A 22,304-nucleotide genomic window follows, 5' to 3' on the forward strand; every position below is an offset into this window, starting at 1 on the left:
AGAGTGCATGCCGCGAGCACACGGCTGACACAGGGGCGATTCTAGGATTTTTTCAACTGGGATTTTTTCAACAGTTCACTGTTCAGTGTTGCCGCGTGCCGCGTCATTCCCATGTGCTCCGGCACTGGTGATGGGTCCCATTTCCTGAAAGAGCAACATGGGTGCGTTTGCATCTTTTTCAAGATGCCATTCCACCTGTGCGTTTCTGGATGCGATCGTTCCCTGTCCCCCCAAATGGACGGTCACAATAGTTGTATCACGTGTTTGTAGAATGTATATGTATATGTGTGTATATATATACAGTGAGGAGAACAAGTATTTGATACACTGCCGATTTTGTAGGTTTTCCTACTTACAAAGCATGTAGAGGTCTTTAATTTTTATCATAGGTACACTTCAACTGTGAGAGACTGAATCTAAAACAAAAATCACATTGTATGATTTTTAAATAGTTCATTTGCATTTTATTGCATGACATAAGTATTTGATCACCTACCAACCAGTAAGAATTCCGGCTCTCACACACCTGTTAGTTTTTCTTTAAGAAGCCCTCCTGTTCTCCACTCATTACCTGTATTAACTGGACCTGTTTGAACTCATTACCTGTATAAAAGACACCTGTCCACACACTCAATCAAACAGACTCCAACCTCTCCACAATGGCCAAGACCAGAGAGCTGTGTAAGGACATCAGGGATAAAATTGTAGACCTGCACAAGGCTGGGATGGGCTACAGGACAATAGGCAAGCAGCTTGGTGAGAAGGAAACAACTGTTGGTGCAATTATTAGAAAATGGAAGAAGTTTAAGATGACGGTCAATCTCCCTCGGGTCTGGGGAACCATGCAAGATCTCACCTCGTGGGGCATCAATGAGCATGAGGAAGGTGAGGGATCAGCCCAGAACTACATGGCAGGACCTGGTCAATGACCTGAAGAAAGCTGGGACCACAGTCTCAAAGAAAACCATTAGTAACACACTACGCCGTCATGGATTAAAATCCTGCAGCGCACGCAAGGTCCCCCTGCTCAAGCCAGCGCATGTCCAGGCCCGTCTGAAGTTTGCCAATGACCATCTGGATGATCCAGAGGAGGAATGGGAGAAGGTCATGTGGTCTGATGAGACAAAAATAGAGCTTTTTGGTCTAAACTCCACTTGCCGTGTTTGGAGGAAGAAGGATGAGTAAAAGCCCAAGAACACCATCCCAACCGTGAAGCATGGAGGTGGAAACATCATTCTTTGGGGTATGCTTTTCTGCAAAGGGGACAGGACGACTGCACCGTATTGAGGGGAGGATGGATGGGGCCATGAATCGCGAGATCTTGGCCAACAACCTCCTTCCCTCAGGAAGAGCATTGAAGATGGATCGTGGCTGGGTCTTCCAGCATGACAACTTCCCGAAACACACAGCCAGGGCAACTAAGGAGTGGCCCCGTAAGAAGCATCTCAATGTCCTGGAGTGGCCTTGGCCTTGAACCCAATAGAAAATCTTTGGAGGGAGCTGAAAGTCCGTATTGCCCAGCGACAGCCCGAAAGCTGAAGGATCTGGAGAAGGTCTGTATGGAGGAGTGGGCCAAAATCTCTGCTGCAGTGTGTGCAAACCTGGTCAAGAACTACAGGAAACGTATGATCTCTGTAATTGCAAACAAATGTTTCTGTACCAAATATTAAGTTCTGCTTTTCTGATGTAAAAAACTTATGTCATGCAATAAAATGCAAATTAATGACTTAAAAATCATACAATGTGATTTTCTGGATTTTTACAGATTACAGACTTCTACATGCTTTGTAAGTGGTAAAACCTGCAAAATCGGCAGTGTATCAAATACTTGTTCCCACTGTATGTATGTATGTATGTGTATATATATATATATATATATATATATATATATATATATATATATATATATATATGTATATGTGTGTGTATAATATATATGTGTATATAATGTATGTGTATATATGCAGCACGTTGAAGCAGCTTTTGTGGATAGTTTGTGTTCTCATTGCGAGGATATGACTATCACGGTGTTGAGATCGAGACTCGCCTTCATGCGTGAAGGTGGAGTCCCCATTACCATGCCCCACTACAGCACCGTGTGGAATGGGTGATCAGAGGATCATAGTGAGGCTCCCCCGCCCGGTAACCAATCCCTGTGGGCCCCTCACTCCTCTATCACATCGCAGCCGGTGGAGCCCCCCGTTTAGCGCACTGGTCCCTCTGTAATGGACCGACCAGCCGTTTCATTCGGGGCCTCTCCAGAGGACAGGATGCCGATTGCAGCATCGGAGGGTGAGATGACCTCTGGAAATGATGACTCGGCTGCGTTATCTCCCTCTGGAAGAGTAGCGTTGCCCGAGTCAGATCCAGAAACATCAGCTATGCTGAATCGGGCCGCCGAAGCTGTCGGGCTCGAGTGGAATCCTCCACCGTGTCCCGAACAGTCTCGGTTGGATGATTGGTATCTTGGGACGGGCCGCGCTGGTTCTCAGCTCGCCGCCCCAGTGCCTTTCCTTTCCTAAGTGCATGGAGAGCTTACCAGGTCGTAGACGGCACCTTTCTCTGCCAGAAACTGCCCGAATAAGCTTTTCCCCTCTCACTACCTTTGACGGAGGAGCGGTGAAGGGTTGCGAGGCTGTCCCTCCAATAGAGCGGTCTGGTGCGACACAGGTGCACGGGCCCCTCGTCTCCCCCTAAAGCCTGTGAGTTCTCACCCGTTCTGACAACATATCAAGCGTAGCGTTAGTTCTGGCAGGTCACGTTAGTCAAGCTCGCATCAGCTGACCCTCAGCTGATCCACATCTACCTATAGGAATACGACGCCTATCACCAGATACATATATAAGCTCCTTCAGTATTATCAGCAGCTATCGCGTTTCTCAGGAGCTAATTACCCTCCTCCATCCCCAGCTCCTTCTCTCGCCCAGTCAGGATTTGACATTCTGATTCCCCTTGAATCAAAATAATAATCGAATAATGTTGTACTTTAAAATCTTGAATTAAATATATTTGCAAATTTTCATGTTGGTTCTGTTCTGTTTACCCCAAGGGGGATTATTGCTGCTCTCCCTGCTCTTATCCATGCTAGGCTGCATGGATGCGCAGGGAGTTCTCGCCCAGACCGGAACCATACCGCCAATCCAAACTGTATGCTAATTGTCAATCATATTTGACGGTAGTGGTCCTGACAGAACTCATCTGACAGAGGACTGTGCGGCGGTGCTGACTGCATTATTTATTTATTTTTTTAATTGCTGTGAGATTGTTTGCTGTTGCGCGCAAATCCTGGAGATATTCTAGGATAGGATGAAATCACTCACGTGGTGCGTCTCTGTGCGAGACAGATTTCAACAATCACCAGTCAGAGACAGTAGAAAAGCCAAAGCACAATGAATAAGGCAACTTATGATTTCGGGGGTTTACATAGGCTATTGTCCGGTTTCATATTTGTCAGTCAACTTTTCAAAATACATTCGGGGCTACACTCAAAACATTCGGGGCTGAAGCCCCGGCAAAATTGTCTGACGCCGCATCTGATCTTAACCATTCTTGTTGTGCGAAGTGCAGTAAAATTGAGAAAATGAGCTGAATCTCAAGGAGCCTGTCAAGAATATCCGAGTCATATTTCAAAATTATATTTGGGAGGCTGCATTTCCTTTATGCAAAATAAAATAAAAATAATTATTATTAGTAAATAAAAATAATAATATTTTGCAGTGAAATTTGACCTGAACAAGTTTATTTGTTTTGTAAGATAAACCTTTTAAACCAAACATTTGTTCAGTATCACACTATAGGAAAAGCCTGGGGCGTGACCAATCCTGGAAGAACCAATTACAACAATTAATTTTCGTTCTCTTTCCCGTGAAGATCCTATTTGGAAGCTATCCTTAGCAGAACCTCGCGAGGGGTGGCCTCTAAACTATTCAAGGACCAGCCATTATCTTAGGTATGTCGCCAAACGTGTCTGCTTCTTTCTGCTGTTTTTCTATTCCTTCTGGTGGGGACCAGCAAATCAAGTTCTCACTTTCTTCAAGCAGTTACAGCTCCTTTTTCTCAGTTACACCCTCATGTTAAGTGGTGTGATGGATTGGCTTCCCGCCATATTATGAGAATAACTGCTAATAAGACCCTATATCGTGATGGCATGTTGTGGTGGTCTCGTTAATCCCCTGGGGTTCCCATCTCTGTTATGACGATTGCGAGCACTTCCATATTTCTTCTAAAGACTCTCACCCTCTGTGCATAGTGTTTGGGAGTTGGACACACACAGGATGCGCTTGCTAATCCCGAGTGCTGCCTGCACTGCATTAACTTCCAGTTAAGGGTTTTAGAATGTAGAGTACAAGTCACAGTCACTACTAAAGGGTACCCAAGTTTTTCAGCACCTCCCGTGGATATAGATGAGGTTGCTCCTCAGCACTGGTGAGAGCTGATGGATGAGATCTCTCCTGAACTTCATCCCCCTCTTTGCATCAGATTCCTTGGCGGGGACAAAGAGGAGAAGGAGGAGGAGGAAGATGATGAGGTGATAGCTTGGAAGAGGATTTGGAAGAAGACTAAGAGAATGCTATCTCCCCTCCTAATCTTTTTTCTTGACCTGGCAGTTCCATAGATTAGTCCCCCTCCCCCATGCCAGGGGAATTGGACCTTATTGAAATGCATAGGAAAGCAGCTGCTTAACTCTCCATTAACTGGCCAGGAAGAAGCAAGAAGGCCAGGACACGTAAAGGGAGTTATATGATGGGAAGAGACTGTCATGACGCACTTCCCCAGTCAAGCAACTGATTCCAGCCGTCCCAGCATGCGTTGCAGAGATGCAACATTTCTGGGACAAGTCATTCTCACATAGGGTGCCTGTTAAAGGTTTCTCTAGGCTGGACGTTCATAATATGGAGGAGTTGGGGATGTCCAAAACTTGACTTTAAGGCTGCTATCTCACTTTATTCGTCCCAAAGACTGGCTTCCATCTGAAGGATGCATATTTTCACATAAGCATCTACCAAGCACACAGAAAATTTCTCAAGTTTGCCTATCAAGGCACAGCCTATGAATATTTAATGTTTCCTTTTGGGCTCTCATTAGCCCCGAGATTGTTCAGCAAATGTGTCTAAGCAGCTCTGACACTGCTGAGAATAGTGGGTCTCAGAGTGTCAGCTTATTTGGAAGATCTGCTCCTCTGTGCCTGGCCTCTACTGCCTCGGTTATTCCACTGGGACTGTTGTGAGTGAGAGAGTTTCAGCACTAGACAGCTGCACAGCATTTGTGTCCAAAATACCACCTCAACCGCAAAGTGATAGTATCATCACTCTGCATGCACGCTCTTTTTTTTATTTTATTTTTTTAAAGATTTTATTTTAAAAGATTGTGCGTTTATCGAATCAGGGTCTCAACTAGGGGCAGTCTCTGAGAAAGGTTGTGACAATGGATACATTGCTCACAGGTTGGGGTGCAGTGTGCGAGGGCAAGATAGCAAAAAAATTGGCCCATCTCGCTACAGAACACACACATAAACTTCCAAGAACAGTTTAGTTTAGTTTAGTTTATTAAGATCCCCATTAGCTGCTGCAAAAGCAGTAGCTATTCTTCCTGGGGTCTATAGACTTCAACAAAAAAAAATATTCTTATAACATAAAACAATACATTATACAGACAAAAATAGAGTGCACACATTCATACATAACAATACAGCAACGTACTAAAAAATAAAACAATAAAACAACAGCTCTACATTATTCATTATCACAGTACACAGTTACAGCTATACTACTATAAGGTTCATAATTTTCACAATGTTTTCCCTCTCTTCAACCATTCATATCAAAAAAGCAACAAATATAAATAATAACAATTATTCTAATGTAAATAAATAAAGTCTTAATCTTTTACGAAAAGTCATTGCATTCATTCCCAAAATCAAAAACTGCGGAAGAGAATTCCATGCCACCATTGCTCTATACAGCACTGTCCTTTGCATAAGGTTAGTTCGCCATTTTTGTAACAATAATTTTTCTAACAAAGTTAACAGTACAATAATTAATCCTACTTTTTACACTTAGCCAAACTAACCTAGTATTCAATTATCTAACACTAGTCCTGAAAGGGCAATTTAAAACTACTCGAGCTGCTTTATTTTGAGCAACTTGCAATTTTCTTAAATTAATTTCAGTTGTACTTGACCAAATAATTGAACAATAATCCAAATGTGATAAAACTAATGATTCTACTAGTATTTTCATCACTGGATTTGGAATAAATTTTCTTCAATGCTTGACAACTGCCAGACTCCTGCCCATTTTCAATAATATTTGATTTATATGACTATTCCAATTTAACAAACTGTCAACAGTCACACCGAGTAGCTTTACCTCAGTAACCTGTTCTATTACAATACCCCCCACAGTCAGACTCAAAACAGGCGGATCTTTTAACAAATACTTGGATCCCAACACCATACATTTACTTTTCCCTGCATTAATCACCATTTTATTGTCCCTAATCCAATTTTCAATTAGTTTCAGTTCAACTTGTAAAATTTTATTAAGTTCAACAAGGGTTTGCGCGGATGTATAAATTGTAGAATCATCTGCATATAGAGCCATGGTGGAATTCTCTAAAACAAAAGGCAGATCATTTGTAAAAATAGAAAATAAAAGTGGCCCAAGGCAACTCCCTTGTGGCACACCACAATCAAGAGTCTGTATATCAGAATTACTCCCATTAAATGTTACAGTAAATTCCCTATTGGCAAGATAACTTTTAATCCATTCAATAGCAGATTTTTCAAAACCATAACAGATTAACTTTTCCAACAAAATTTAATGATCAAGTACATCAAAAGCAGCACTCAGATCTAACAATACTGTTCCAACAATCTTTTTATTTTCAATATCTTTTATCCAGTCCTCAGTTATCTGAGCCAAAGCTGTTGTTGTAGAATGTTCCTTCCTATATGCATGCTGATAAACAGAATTTAAATCATTTATACTAAAATACATACAGTTAACAGTGTTTCTGGCATTGAAACATTTTGTGCAGTTCCTAAGGAACCACCACATTTTGAGCAGATCAGATAGCACAACGGTGGTGGCATGCTTAAATCTCAGGGGGTACACATTCTCCTCAGCTTCACAGTCTGGCACAAAAACTAATTGTGTGGGTCATGAAGCATTTTCATTCATTATGGGCAACGATTGTCCCGGGAATAATGAATATGGGGGCGAATCCTCTGTAAGGAGAAGGGACTCTCCTCTCTCAAGTAGTGAGCCAGTTGTGGGAGCTTCCATATATCTCTTCACCTCGCATGAAAACACTCACTGCCCTCTATTCTTTCTCACTGGCTAGAATAGGTACGCTATGGGTGTGGATGCTCTTGCGCACCTGTGTCCAAACTCACTGCTTAATGCATTTCCTCCACTGAGTCTGATCGTACAGCACTTAAAGAGAATGCGGTCACTTAGTCATACTGATCGCCCAAACTGGCCCAGAAAATTGTGGCTGACAAAGATATTCTCCTGCATGACCAGCCTTGGCCTCTCCCGCTGCACAGGGACCTCCTCTCACAAGTGCACCGGGAAATTTTTTTCACCTGGCCATGGACGAAGCAGCTCTTTGGGCCTGGCCCAAGGGAGTTTAACTTGAATGTTAGGGGTTTGCCTTCAAGGGGGATTGATACTATTCAGAATGCAAGAGCGGCTTCAACGCACTTTGCATATGATTGAAAATTAAATGTGTTAGAGCGACAATGGGCACATAGACACAGAATTCCTTTTACTGTTCTGTTGTGTGTTTTCTGCAGGAACTTTAAGATAAGGGAAGAGCCTTTTACACTTAAGGTTTATCTTGCCACATTTTCTGCATGCCATGTGGGGATTGACAGGAATACCATAGGTCAACTCCCACTCGTATGAAGTTATGAAGTTATGAGGCTTTTTTTACTAAAGGCTGCTTTATTATTGGCTTTTAATCACGAAACAGGATAGTAAACTTCACGTTTTGTCGGTTCATAACTCCTGTATGCAGTTTGATATGGATTACTCAAGAGTAACTTTCAAAACTAATCCAGCGTTTGTGCCTTAAGTGAGTGAGTCAGCAATCTGTTTAAAAAAAAAAAGAGAATAGATAGATTTGGAGAATAGTTTCGAGCTTCATGTTAGTTACATAAATCATTTAGTTGGTTGACATGCCTGCTTCGGACAGTATTTCTGCAATACAAGAGTTGTCTATATCCCATAGTGAGATACCAAATGAATGGTTGAAAGAAAAGTTTAGGTTACTTGCGTAACCCCGGTTCTCTGAACACAGAAGTGAAGTATCTCAACACACTTCCCTCCTTGCAGTTGCATGGAGAAGAGATATGCTGAGAATGAAGTGGGGACCGCTAGCAGCGATATATTTTAGGGAGGCGGGACTCCCGCTATCACAGTGGTGTTTGGGTTAGTTTGTTTTCATTTGGACTTGTCTGCTTGTATTCACGTCATGTGTCATCTTCACTGTCATTATCAGTTCAGCTGTATCACCTGTGTTTAGTCAATCATCGTCATCTGTATCACCTGGGGTCCGTTAATCAGTGTCATCTGTGTTTGCATTTAAGTTCCGTCTGTTCAGTCAGGCTTTGTCCGATCTCAGTTGTATTTAGTGTGTGTTGCTGCCTGTTCTGCTGTCATGTATATTACTCCCATTAAACCTTCATGTTGGAAATATATCCTCATCTCCGTCTGCCTTCCTGCAACCTCACGTGACACCCGCGCAGTGTTGTGATTAGTCTGTCTACTGACAAATGTGGTGTAATTGGTGTTTCTAGGATTGGTCACGCCCGAGGCGTTTCCCATAGTGAGATATCTCACTTCTGTTATCAGAGAATTGGGGTTATGTAATGGCGCTTTTTCACTGCATGGTATGGCTCAGCACGGCTCTGCTCGGCTCACTTTGCTTTTCCAGTGCGTGGTACGATTCGTCTCAACGCGGCTCGACTCGGTTCGCTTTGGCTCAGTTTGTTTTTCCACTGCAGTTTAGTACCACTTCAAATTGGGTGGGATTATAGACTGCTCATTAAAGTTGCTGAAAAACTTTTTCATTCCTGGTTGCAATATCCAGCTCTCGCTGGATCCACTCCTCGGCTACCAACGAAAGGAATGTCTGCACCTTATCTACTGGCCAGTCACCACGATTCGGCCATTTATTTTTGTTTAAAAAAGTCATTTAATAAAAATTGTGCGGACAAATAATACTGCGGTGGCTGTTGCTATTTAAATCTAGCGTGTTTGGTGTCTCGTGTTGCAAATCCAATGACGCTGGTAGTGACGATTCTCTCTGACCAATCAGTGATGTGTAGTGTTTTCACGTCACATTTTAGTATCGGTACAGTATGTTTGGAACCTCAACAGAGGTGGTACCATTTAAAGCAAGCCGAAGCGACCCGTACCATGCAGTGGAAAAGCGCCAAAGTGAGCCGTACCAAGCCGTACTGTACCGTACCATACAGTGGAAAAGCGCCATAAGTAATCTAAAGATCCTTTATAAGATTGAAATATATGAATTTTTTTTAAATGTTAATCGTTTTAATTGTTGTTGTTTTTGTTCTAATCAAAATGCATTACTACTGTTCATAAGTTTGAGGTCAGTAAGATTTTATAATTTTTTTAAGAAATTAACACTTTTATATTGATAAAATTACTGTAAAAGCATTAATAATATTTCAAAATATTTCTGTCAAACAATTAACAAATTAATTGTAATAATATGTTACTGTTTTTACTGTATTTGTAATCAAATAAATGCAGCCTTGGTGAGCACAAGATAATTATTTATGACAATTTTTAAATCTTACCGACCCCAAACTTTTGAACAGTAGTCTATATGTGTTTTAAAAATATTTATCAAGATATTTGAGCAGATTTTATTTTTGCATCTTGCATCTTTTCTATCATTTTTGCTGGAGTAACTCTCCATGCCACTGATGTGTCCAAAAAACATGGCAGTGTATGTAGCAGAAAGTAGGGCTGGGTGATACGGTCAAGTCACATTAAACTATATGCCTAATTGTTAACTATATATTCAGAGTTATTTTGAAACCCTTAATATAAAGCATGTCTCATGTTTAGGACAAATTGGATTATGCACTTTCCCCGCAGCAGTTCACTCTGTGTCCTACATTATTTTTCAGATGTGCTCGTAATATCAAACTATTGTATATCGATATAAACTGTTTTGTTTAGCCCTAGCGGAAGGATAGAAAGAAAGAAAGAAAGAAAGAAAGAAAGAAAGAAAGAAAGTTTCACTCTGCGTGAAAGTTTTCTTGGACCTGTTGGTGGTTGTGGGATTGTTTACAGTCAGTGGTTTCTGAAGAGGTACAGAGCTCCACATTCTCCACACACACTGGTTTAGTCACACTCCGTGAGAACGGAAATGTCCTCAACTGGTTCACTCAAACCTGGAGGCGATAACGTCTCTCTAATGCCCTCAGCTGGAGTGCAATGCCTGAGTCCCAATAGCAGGATTCTGGGGTTTCTCCGGGCGTTAGCCAGGCATGGCTGCACAAACCAGTCACACACAACAACTCAGTCCCCTCATACTGTATTTGCATACACACACACTGCATACCTCTCTGACAGTTCATAAAAAAAGGTAAATAAGCTTTTTAAAAATTGTTAATTTGTACCTTTTTGCTTTCATTTGATCTGACAGTTGAGAACCCCTGTGAAAATGTGTGCTTAATTGCATTGAATGTGCACTTTTAAAAAGTATATTTTTAAAAACTGTACTTGCGGATAATATAATATTAATGAAGTAAAAGGCCACTTAAGTGCATTTAAACAGAGGTCACTTTCATGCTTGTTCCTTAAGCACACTTAAGTACACTTTTAAAAGGTGCACTTTATAATAATGTGAAATTAAAAGTTTTACATTTTAAATCATATCATTTTTATATTTTAATCATTTATATTTTGTCATGCTTTAAAAAAGTACACCAATTTTGATGTGGACCCTAATGGTGAACATGGTTTCCCTTTCAAGGGAACTCGAGCTGCGTCGAGACGCTGTGGGAACGCCCCTGCGTGATTGCGTCATGAAGCATGCGTAGAATCAGTCCAATGGTGTGACGAGACGTCATAGGCCAGGAAACTATAAAGCATACCCAGAAACAGACCACACTAGCTTCTGTGTCCTCAGCAAGTGCTCAGTAATACTGTCTCTGTTTATTTGGTGTTGTTTTGTCATTGCACAATCACTATATATATATATATATATATATATATATATATATATATATATATATTAGGGGTGTGCAAAGCAGCCGGTATTTGTATCTGTATTTGTATTTGTTGAGGGGGGAAAAGTATTTGTATTTGTATTTGTATTCGAGTAAAATTCAAAATAGGTGTAAAAATCCAGTTTGTTTGCGTTACACTTCTAATTTATGTTATAGTGTAAGTATTCTTTAATTATATCCATTATAATAATTATGGATATGCAATATTGGTTGATGTTTTTCCATAAATCCAGCAATGAACATGTAACAAGGAACGTCATTGAAAAGAAAATAACATAACAGCCATTACCAACGTTAACGTTACTCTGTCAACAGCCTATTGTCTACATTACCGAGCTAACAGAGCTACTAGTGTTGTCACGGTACCAAAATTTCAGTATTCGGTACCAATACCAGTGAAAATCCACGGTTCTCGGTACCAATTTCGGTACCAAAGCTTAATTTAGATTAAATTTACATATATTAAAGTGTATATCACGGTTACAAAGATGGAAACTGTAGTATTAAAAACACTTTACAATAAGATTCCATTTGTTAGATAACATTAGATAAAATGACCTAACAATAAACAATAGTTATATACTGTCGCAATTATTCTCCTTGGGGTTCATTTAAAAATACATTTTTAACATTACTTACATTATTATTTATGTTAACATTATTTAATGCACAATGAATGAAGTGAACAAACATGACCAATCAAGTGTTTGTATTAAATAACATTCACAAACACTTATTAATGTTGTAAAAATATATTGTTCACTCAATGTATTAGATAACACATTAAGTAATGTTAATGAATGGTATCTTATTGTAGTGTTACCAAACTATATAGGAGATAAAACGTGTTTTATTTGACTTGACTGTACTTTTATTTCATCCAAAACTGCATTCATATTTAATTTTAAAAGGGCTTTTTAAACCTGCTAAGAGTTATCCAGCCAAGAATAAGACTAGAACTGATTTTCTGATGGACTGATATTAATGACGGCTTTTTATTTCATTTCTCATCTCCATAAATATATCTAAAGCTAATGCAAGGGCTAGAAAACAATTCATTCTTTGCTGATACTTCCTCGTCATCATGGAGAGCGCAGTTCGCACCGCTATCTCCTTTCCACAAGCTTGCTCTCCCGTACGTCTATCGTTGCTATGTAACCATGGACATAGGCGCGCCCCTCGCTTCTATTATGAGCGCGCTTGCCGCGCGCCTACATTTGAAATCTGAACGCGCAAAAAACGCGCTGTGTGAACGACGTATGTGTCTCTTTCCTCCTTTCTTATCAACAAGTGGATTTACAGCCACCACATCAGCAGCGCCGCCGGTCGCCATGTCTCATGAGGAAACGCAGTTTTTTGATATAAAGTTTTTCTTGTTCCCGAATACAAATATTTTTTTAAGTATTTGTTCGAAATAAGTATTCGTAAAAAACACATTATTTGTGCCTTTCCGAATACCGTATTCGGGTTCGGCTCCACCCCTAATATATATATATATATATATATACAGTGATGAAAAAAAGTATTTGAACACCCTGCTATTTTGCAAGTTTTCCCACTTAGAAATCATGGAGGGGTATGAAATTGTCATCGTAGGTGCATGTCCACTGTGAGAGACATAATCTAAAAAAAAAAATCCAGAAATCACAATGTATGATTTTTTAACTATTTATTTGTATGATACAGCTGCAAATAAGTATTTGAACACCTGAGAAAATCAATGTTAATATTTGGTACAGTAGCCTTTGTTTGCAATTACAGAGGTCAAACGTTTCCTGTAGTTTTTCACCAGGTTTGCACACACTGCAGGAGGGATTTTGGCCCACTCCTCCACACAGATCTTCTCTAGATCAGTCAGGTTTCTGGGCTGTCGCTGAGAAACACTCTATTGGGTTTAGGTCTGGAGACTGGCTAGGCCATGCCAGAACCTTGATATGCTTCTTACAGAGATATGCTTCTTGATATGCTTGATATGCTTGACACTTGATATGCTTCTCATGTTGGAAGACCCAGCCTCGACCCATCTTCAATGCTCTAACTGAGGGAAGGAGGTTGTTCCCCAAAATCTCGCAATACATGGCCCCGGTCATCCTCTCCTTAATACAGTGCAGTCGCCCTGTCCCATGTGCAGAAAAACACCCCCAAAGCATGATGCTACCACCCCCATGCTTCACAGTAGGGATGGTGTTCTTGGGATGGTACTCATCATTCTTCTTCCTCCAAACACGTTTAGTGGAATTATGACCAAAAAGTTCTATTTTGGTCTCATCTGACCACATGACTTTCTCCCATGACTCCTCTGGATCATCCAAATGGTCATTGGTAAACTTAAGACGGGCCTTGACATGTGCTGGTTTAAGCAGGGGAACCTTCCGTGCCATGCATGATTTCAAACCATGACGTCTTAGTGTATTACCAACACTAACCTTGGAAACGGTGGTCCCAGCTCTTTTCAGGTCATTGACCAGCTCCTCTCGTGTAGTTCTGGGCTGATTTCTCACCTTTCTTAGGATCATTGAGACCCCACGAGGTGAGATCTTGCATGGAGCCCCAGTCCGAGGGAGATTGACAGTCATGTTTAGCTTCTTCCATTTTCTAATGATTGCTCCAACAGTGGACCTTTTTTCACCAAGCTGCTTGGCAATTTCCCCGTAGCCCTTTCCAGCCTTGTGGAGGTGTACAATTTTGTCTCTAGTGTCTTTGGACAGCTCTTTGGTCTTGGCCATGTTAGTAGTTGGATTCTTACTGATTGTATGGGGTGGACAGGTGTCTTTATGCAGCTAACGACCTCAAACAGGTGCATCTAATTTAGGATAATAAATGGAGTGGAGGTGGACATTTTAAAGGCAGACTAACAGGTCTTTGAGGGTCAGAATTCTAGCTGATAGACAGGTGTTCAAATACTTATTTGCAGCTGTATCATACAAATAAATAGTAAAAAAATCATATATTGTGATTTCTGGATTTTATTTTTTTAGATTATGTCTCTCACAGTGGACATGCACCTACGATGACAATTTCAGACCCCTCCATGATTTCCAAGTGGGAGAACTTGCAAAATAGCAGGGTGTTCAAATACTTAGGGAAACCTATATATATATATATATAGGGAAACATATATATATATATATATATATATATATATATATATATATATATATATATAGGGAAACATTAGGCTACAGTAGTCACGGTACTTCTAACTCCTGAAGGTAAACGGCCTTGGGGTGGATGTGGAAAGTTGAAATATTGTATTGAGTTAACTTAATCCTCTGGATTCGTTGATCACATGTGAGTGATCGCATGGATTATTTTCAAATATTCCGTTATTCATGGTCACTCAGATAAGAGGAAGACATCATTCAGCCATGCAAATTATAAAATGCTCAAGTAATGCTGAACAATAAATCTAAATAAATTTGAAATCGCTATGGCTTAGTGATTTTGAAAGTGCTGTGATTTGTGGATTATTGATAAGTGCGAGTCTGGAGAAACGGGTGTTCTTAGTGTTGAGAAACGTAGCCTGCATGTGTTACATATTGTGTTAATAATAACTAAAGTACCTAATTATTGTTCTTATTTATTTTGTATGAAAACTAGTGTGTTAGTTACTTGTGCATTAAAAAGTACCGTTGTATCAGTGCTGCGCAAGCTCTCTCTCACAAACACAGACGTGTGCACACAGAGATAGAAGATAACTGCAAAATTAAAATTGACGGGCTAAGTTTAAATTTTGTTCTTGCTTGTGTTTTTTTCTATTGAAATGTCAGAAAGCATTTTGTATTATCCATCCTTGTTTTTAAAATTGAAGTTAAATGACGGACGTTTTACTGTTAACACAGCCCTCATTATATATTTTTTTAGAATAAGTGATTCGTTTTGCTATTATTGGACTCCTGTCTATTCATTAGCCGCTTTCCGACCGGAGGAACCTTTTCACAGTTCCTAGAACTATTGGCTAAAGTACCCGGATGTCAGCGTGTTCGCACCGCAGGAACTAGGAATGATTTTAGTTCTAGGAACTCCATTTGGAGGAACTAATTTAGGTCCTACTTCAGAGTAGGGTCTAAACCAGCACTATAGGAACTACCCGTGACGTTAGTGTACGCTGATTGACCGAATGCACGCGGAACACCAGCACCCGCCATTTTTAAAACAGCTATAATGTAAACACACAGATTATAGCCTATATATTTACTCCAGAAACTAACTATACAAACATGGAAAACAGTGATAGATGGGTCTCTAAACCTTAATGCTGAAGAGAAAATCCAACGCAACTTTGAGGGGACCAAGCCAAACATGATTGTTTATCTGCCCAGCTAGCAACACTGGACATCAACCACACGGCATAGGCTAATAACCTTTTTTTCATATACTGTCTACTTTATCTAACAGTTCTATCTAATAACATATTAAACCGTACTGTTAGACAGATCGCTAACTAATAAACACAGAGAATGTGAGCATTGTTTGCTCTAGCGTTCTCAGCGCCGTCAAAATAAAGGTCCATCGCGCCGTCAAAATAAAAGTCACCGTGCTTGCGTCACTCCCTTACCCCTCCTACCAGTTCCTATGGCCACTTTGCCAGTGCGAACGCAAACAGCAAAACCGAGTTTGGGGAGAGTAGTTCATAGAACTGTTTAGAAGTGGACAGATCCGATAACTAAGTTCCTGTAACTACTTGGTCGGAAAGCGGCTATTGTCAGCTGTTTTCTATAAATATGTTTGTATTGGCTCATATTTATTCAGCTAATGCGTGTCCTGTTTAAAATGTGCAATGTTCAAATGCAAAGACAGTACGTCACAAATAGAAGCCATTTTTTTCTGTGGAATTTAGTATCATATTTGGATATTGGAATAATAAATTAAGTAGCCTATCTTAAATGTACACACAATGTTCCTATGTTGTGTTTTTTTTACTGTTTTCTAGGGGTTTATTAATTTTAGACTTGTTGACCAGCACATTATATGCAATGCAATATACCTAAAATCTTGTCGGACAAGAAACATGTCAGACTACATGTTGCGATGTTGTGAAGGATCGCAGACGCAACGTAGGTTGTAGCCCACTATGACACACTATACGAGATGAAACGATTGAATCTTGCGTCTTGACGCCCGTTGTCGTTTACGAATCCCCACGACAACCTACGTCAAATGGATCGTGCCAAAATCGGGCTAAAATCGTGTAATCTGAGCCAGGCATAAAGGGACCCATATAACGGGGACTCAGCTTATGGCAGGGCAGGCAAATACGGGTGTTGCGGGTGGAGAGCCAAACCTTCTGTCCCGGTTGGTATTGGGTGGCTTCTGCTCTTCGGACATCTGCCTGGCGTAGGGCTGGGTATCATTCAAAAAATTTCGATACCAATACCAATACCGATACCTTGATTTCGATACCGGTTCCTGAACGATACTTTTTTCGATACCAATTTTATGAAATCCATTTGAACAAGATTACATAACACATTACCTCAGAAAAACTTTGGTTTTATTTTTTCAGTTTGACTCATGCTCCTTAGCCAGTGCACAAAGGAAATTTTTTTTTTATAAAGAGCTCATGCTCACCAAAGCATTTGTTTGATCAAAAATACAGTAAAACATGTAACATTGTGAAATAGTATTACAATTTAAAATCTTATTTGAATATATTTCAAAATGTAATTTATTCCTGTGATGTCAAAGCTGAATTTTCAAAATCATTACTTCAGTGTCACATAATCCTACAGAAATATGAAAACAGTTTGCTGCTTAATATTTTGGAAACTATGATACATTTTTTCATGATTCTTTGGCAAACAAAATTTTCAAAAGAACAGCATTTATTTGAAACAGAAATATTTTGTAACATTACACGTGTTTTAAGGTAATTTTTGATCACTTTAATGCATCCTTACTGAAAAAAAAATCTGACTAACCAACACATTTTTGAACGGCAGTGTACATTTAGTAGGTCATTATTGCAATATAAACACTGTCAGAGTGATCAACAAGGTATCTCTTCATTTACCAGTCAAAGACGGAGCAACTTTCTGCTCTTATGTTTACTCCGTGCACTGTCAAGGTCTTCATCATATCTGTCGTGGTACCGGTCTTTGCAGCAATTATTTTACCGCAAATACTGCATCGCGCGCTGTTGGCATCGAGCCTGGAGAAATGTAGCCACACTTTCGATCGACTTTTCCACATCTTTAGGGTATTGTGTGTGTGCGTGTGTGTTCGCGTCTCATATGAGTATGTGCGTGGAGAGTTTGTGTGTGTGCTCGCGTCTCATTGAGTATGTGCGCGAGTTTGTGTGTGTGCTCGCGGCTCATATATGCGTGGACAGTTTGTGCGCGCGCGCGTCTCGTGTGTGTAGAGTTTGCGTGTATGTGCGTGAGCGAATTTAAGTGTGTCGTTGTGCATTTCATATGTATTTGTTTGAGCACTTTTGTTGACGAGTTAACCCCTTATGTATCGAAATCTGGTACCGAACAACGAGTCATTTTTCGATACTCGATATGGTATCGAGTCAATTCGGTCGGTACCTAAAAAGTATCGAACTCGGTACCCAGCCCTAGCCTGGCGTTGGTATCTTCGCACTGCACGCTGGAGATGCACATGAGCTGAGTCCCATAATAGGATACTAGGACTGTCACTTTTGTGAAAAAATCCTGTTCGATTTTTGAGACATAAGTGTTCATTGAATCGATTGTAAAATCGATTTTCCATGTCTAAAGACGTTTCCATTTTAAACGCCAAATATAGGCAAATCCACAGACAACTAACAGGCATTAGGACGAACGTAAAGAGGGCGCTTGAGACGCGCACAAGTCAGTAATATTTCTGATGATTTATTGGCGTGAACTTTTGTGCACAATGACAAACAGGAGTGCAACATTCTCGAAAAACAATAGCCTAAGCAGAGTGGACTGCCATAACATCAATGAAAAATATTACTGCAGGCTTCAACATGGCTGTGTTTACGATTAGAAATGTCAAACAAATTTCACCTACATAGGCGATTGTAGACCGTAGCCCGAATCTGTATGTGTATGCATGAGACTGTCTGAATACCAGCAGAATTCACATTTTTGTAGTAAAAAGAGACACATTATGCAGAAGTATAATTTGCTGTTATGTGTGTTTGTCAGAGCTTGCAGTTGCTGTGTGACGCGCGTTCGCTGCAGGCGTATCGTGACAAGCTGGATGCGCTCCGAGAGAAGGCCGTTAAAATGGTCCGATCAATTGTGCAACCGATTTTCGAACGTAAAGAGACAGTGAACAGGGTAAAGTACCCTCTCGCTCTCCTCGAACCAGTGGTTGACAGCTGGAACCTCCGAAGGTTCTCTGGACCAGGGGAAGAGAGGAGGTTGATAACCGAGGACACATTGGAGCGAAGCAAGCCCAGTGGTAACCACCACTGGGCTTACTTCGCTCCAATGTGCATACTCCACCCAGGGGAGGTAGCGGCTCCAGTTGTCCTGGTTCTGGTGGCAGTTTGACCACAGGTATCTCCCGATCTCCTGGATCTTGCGCTCAGTCTGGCCATTTGTCTGTGGGTTGTACCCTGAGGATAGACTCACTGAGACGCCGAGGAGTTTGAAGAAGGCCTGCCACACCCGGGAAATAAACTGGGAACCTTTGTCTGATACGATGTCTTCTGGAAAGCCATAATGATGAAAAACTTGCTGGAAGAGGAGTTCTGTGGCTTTGAACGCGGTGGTCAGGCCCTTGATGGGGATGAGTTTGCAGGCTTTGGAGATTCGGTCTACGACGACGAATACACGTGTGATGGTTGGATGGAGGAAGGTTGTCATGAAGTCTATAACCCAGATGAGACCAGGGGCGTCGGGGTATTGGCAGAGGTACTAACTTTACCTCGGGTAGCTTCCTCAGTGTGTTAGTGATGGCACAGACTGAGCACCCCTTGATGTACCGGGATATTTCCTGGACCATGTTGGGCCACCAGCGATCTTGCTGGAGCGAGAGGGTTTGCTTGCTGCCTGGGTGTCCAGAGACCGGAGAGGTGTGTGCTGAGCCCATGAGGGACAGACGGCAAGCGGATGGAACATACAACCATCCCTCAGGACCTCCCGGTGGAGCAGGTTCGTTGTGGGTGGCTTGGAGGAGTTGATCTTCGAGGCACTATTGGATCGGACTGACTACCATGGCTGGAGGGAGAACAGGTTCTGGAGGACTGGAGTCGGGTTCAGGATGAAACAGAAGAGACAAGGCATCCGCCTTGCCATTCTTAGTACCAGGTTGGTAGGTCACAGTGAAGTCGAACCGTGTGAAGAACCAAGCCCAACGGGCTAGTCTTGGGATGAGTCGCTTGGCTTCTCTGAGATATTCTAGGTTTCGGTGATCTGTGATAACTTAGAAATGGTGGTGAGCTCCCTCCAGCCAGTGTCTCCATTCCTCCAAGGCAAGCTTGATTGCCAGCAGTTCACGATTTTCAATATTGTAATTCTGCTCCGCCAGGGACAGCTTCTTGGAGTAGAAGGCGCATGGTTGGAGTCGAGGAGACTCACTCTGCCGCTGGGATAGTACCGCTCCAACCCCGGTGGTAGAGGCGTCAACTTCGACCACGAATGGGAGTTCTGGATTGGAGTGTACCAGGATTGAAGCGGTGATGAAGGCATTCTTCAGGCGTTGGAAGGCTTCTGTGGCCAAGGGGTTCCAGAACAGAGACTTGGGCCAGTTTCTGAGGAGGGAGGTGAGAGATGAGCTGAGGAGACTGTAATTCTGGATGAATCTTCGGTAGAAGTTGGCGAAGTCTAGAAAGCATTGGAGTTCCTCTTATAGTGACAGGTTCGGGCCAGTTGTGAATGGTGTCCACCTTCTTCTGGTCCATTTGGATACCTCGTTGGTCGATGATATATCCAAGGAACTGTACAGATGGCGTGTGGAACTCGCACTTCTCCAACTTGACATAGAGGTGGTGTTCTCTCAGCTTTTGCAGGACCTGCATCAGGTGTTGGCGATGTTCGGCCAGGTTCCAGGAGTAGATCAGGATGTTGTCGATGTAGACGATGACGAAGCGTCGGAAGTACTCCCGGAACACCTCATTCATATAGCCCAGGAATACGGATGGGGAGTTGGATAGGCCATACGGCATCACCTGGTACTCGTAGTGGCCTGTCGGAGTGATGAACACCGTCTTCCATTCGTCCCCCTCACGTATCTGAATGAGGTTGTAGGCGCTCCACAGGTCCAGCTTGGTGAAGATGCGAGCCCCACGTAGCTGTTCCAGGGTGGCAGGGACTGAATTAGCTGAATTTGATGGTCTGAGAGTTGAGTGTACGGTAGTCGATGCACGGCCACAAGCCTCCATTCTTCTTGGCCACAAAGAAGAAGCTGGAAGCGGCAGGGGACGTCGATGGTCTGGTCGCCAACCGCTTGCTGAACACATCCTGGAACGCCCGGTACTCTGGAGGAATTTTAGTTTTGCTCTCGGTTTCTGGGCTCTCAGCAGAGGTGGAGTTCACCTAAATATTGGATGAAGACTTCAAGGGGTGTTGACAGGTCAGACGGGTAGATGGTTTGGGCACAGAAGAAAGGCAGTTCCAGTTGATGGTGGGCTCATGTTGGTTCATCCATGGGCATCCCAGGATGATGTCAGCAGTTGATCCCTCCAGCACCTTGTCGGTTGCTCCTTCGTGCCTGGAATTTGCACCTGGTATGGTGAATGCTTGCCTTCACCCTAGGTTGGGTTATGTCCCCAGCGGCAGGCTGGTCCTCACTGCACACATTTGTGAGGTTTTATAACTTGGATCTAGGCTCCACTCCAGGGTCTAGGGTGCTTGTATCTTAGTGTGGGCAATGATTTCATACAGACAGGCATTGGTTATTATGATGTCATGGGTATAGTGTTCCAACAGCGTCTCGACGCAACTCAAGTTCCCTTGAAAGGGAACGTCTCAGGTTACGTATGTAACCCTGGTTCCTTGAAGAGGGAACGAGACGCTGCTTCGCCCTGCCATACTCCCTGCATGCCTGTGAGCGACTTGCTTCAGTCTATCAGAAGCTAGCGCGGTCTGTTTCTGGGTATGCTTTATAGTTTCCTGGTCTGTGACGTCACCCGCCTATGACGTCAAGTCACACCATTGGACTGATTCTACACATGCTTCATGACGCAATCACGCAGGGGCGTTCCCACAGCATCTCGACAAAGCGCCTCATTCCCTCTTCAGGGAACCAGGGTTAAATACGTAACCTGAGACGTTCTCCAATGATAACCAGAGGAACATCTTTGTTAATCAGAACATTCCAATCAACTAATCAGATTTGAGGGACAAGTTTACAGTTTATGTCAAGTTTAGGCTTACAACCAGGGCTAGGTACTTCTACATCAGTTATTCATCTATAAATTCCCTCTGATTTTAGGGATAAGTTATGGGTAGGGTTCTGTTTAGGGGTAGAGATAGGGTTAGGACTAAATTCTCAGACAGGAATGTTGTTCCGGATATATCAATATGTTGATCCAGGAACATGACTTACTTGGCAAAATCCCAGTGACCCTTGACTAACATACTAAGGCACATGTAAAGTACTTTATCATAATTTTAACTGTAGTTTGTTATGCAGTATTACATTGTAAGTTAATATATTTTAAATGTAGAATTGCATCTTCAGTGTTAATGTATTTAAATACGTGACATACAAGTTTCAACAAAAATAATATTAAAAGTATATTTTAGTGTGACACTTGTATTTGGACATTTCTAATTGTACTGTGACTTTTCTGAGCTTTTGACCTCAGAAAAATGAACTTTCCTGTCCTGTCAGACGATACTGTGCACTCACCTGCGTGCACAAATGCAGAGGGGTGCACCGTATATCACTTCACTATGAACAGAGCGCAAAATAAATTACGAGCTTGCAACTTTGTTCGAAATTACCAAAGAGTACCAATACATTACATAACTGGTGCGTTGTGTGTGTTAGCTGGGAAGGTTTTGCATCAGTGGCGTCATGCCCATTCAAAGTGAGGGGGCACGTGCCCCCTCAGATTTTTCCTCCCTGATAATTTTTTTTGTCACAACTT

The 22,304-nt window shown here is 41.8% G+C and overlaps 1 protein-coding gene across 14 annotated transcripts in view; it reads left to right on the forward strand.

Annotated features, from left to right (window-relative positions):
• The window catches only part of mpdz (multiple PDZ domain crumbs cell polarity complex component), a 133,638-nt gene that overhangs the window by 4,419 nt on the left and 106,915 nt on the right, over positions 1–22,304 (forward strand). The gene's annotated exons all lie outside the window — the stretch shown is intronic.

Source organism: Abramis brama (assembly GCF_963993115.1).
Source record: "Abramis brama genome assembly, chromosome: 3".
Taxonomy (NCBI): Eukaryota; Metazoa; Chordata; class Actinopteri; order Cypriniformes; family Leuciscidae; genus Abramis; species Abramis brama.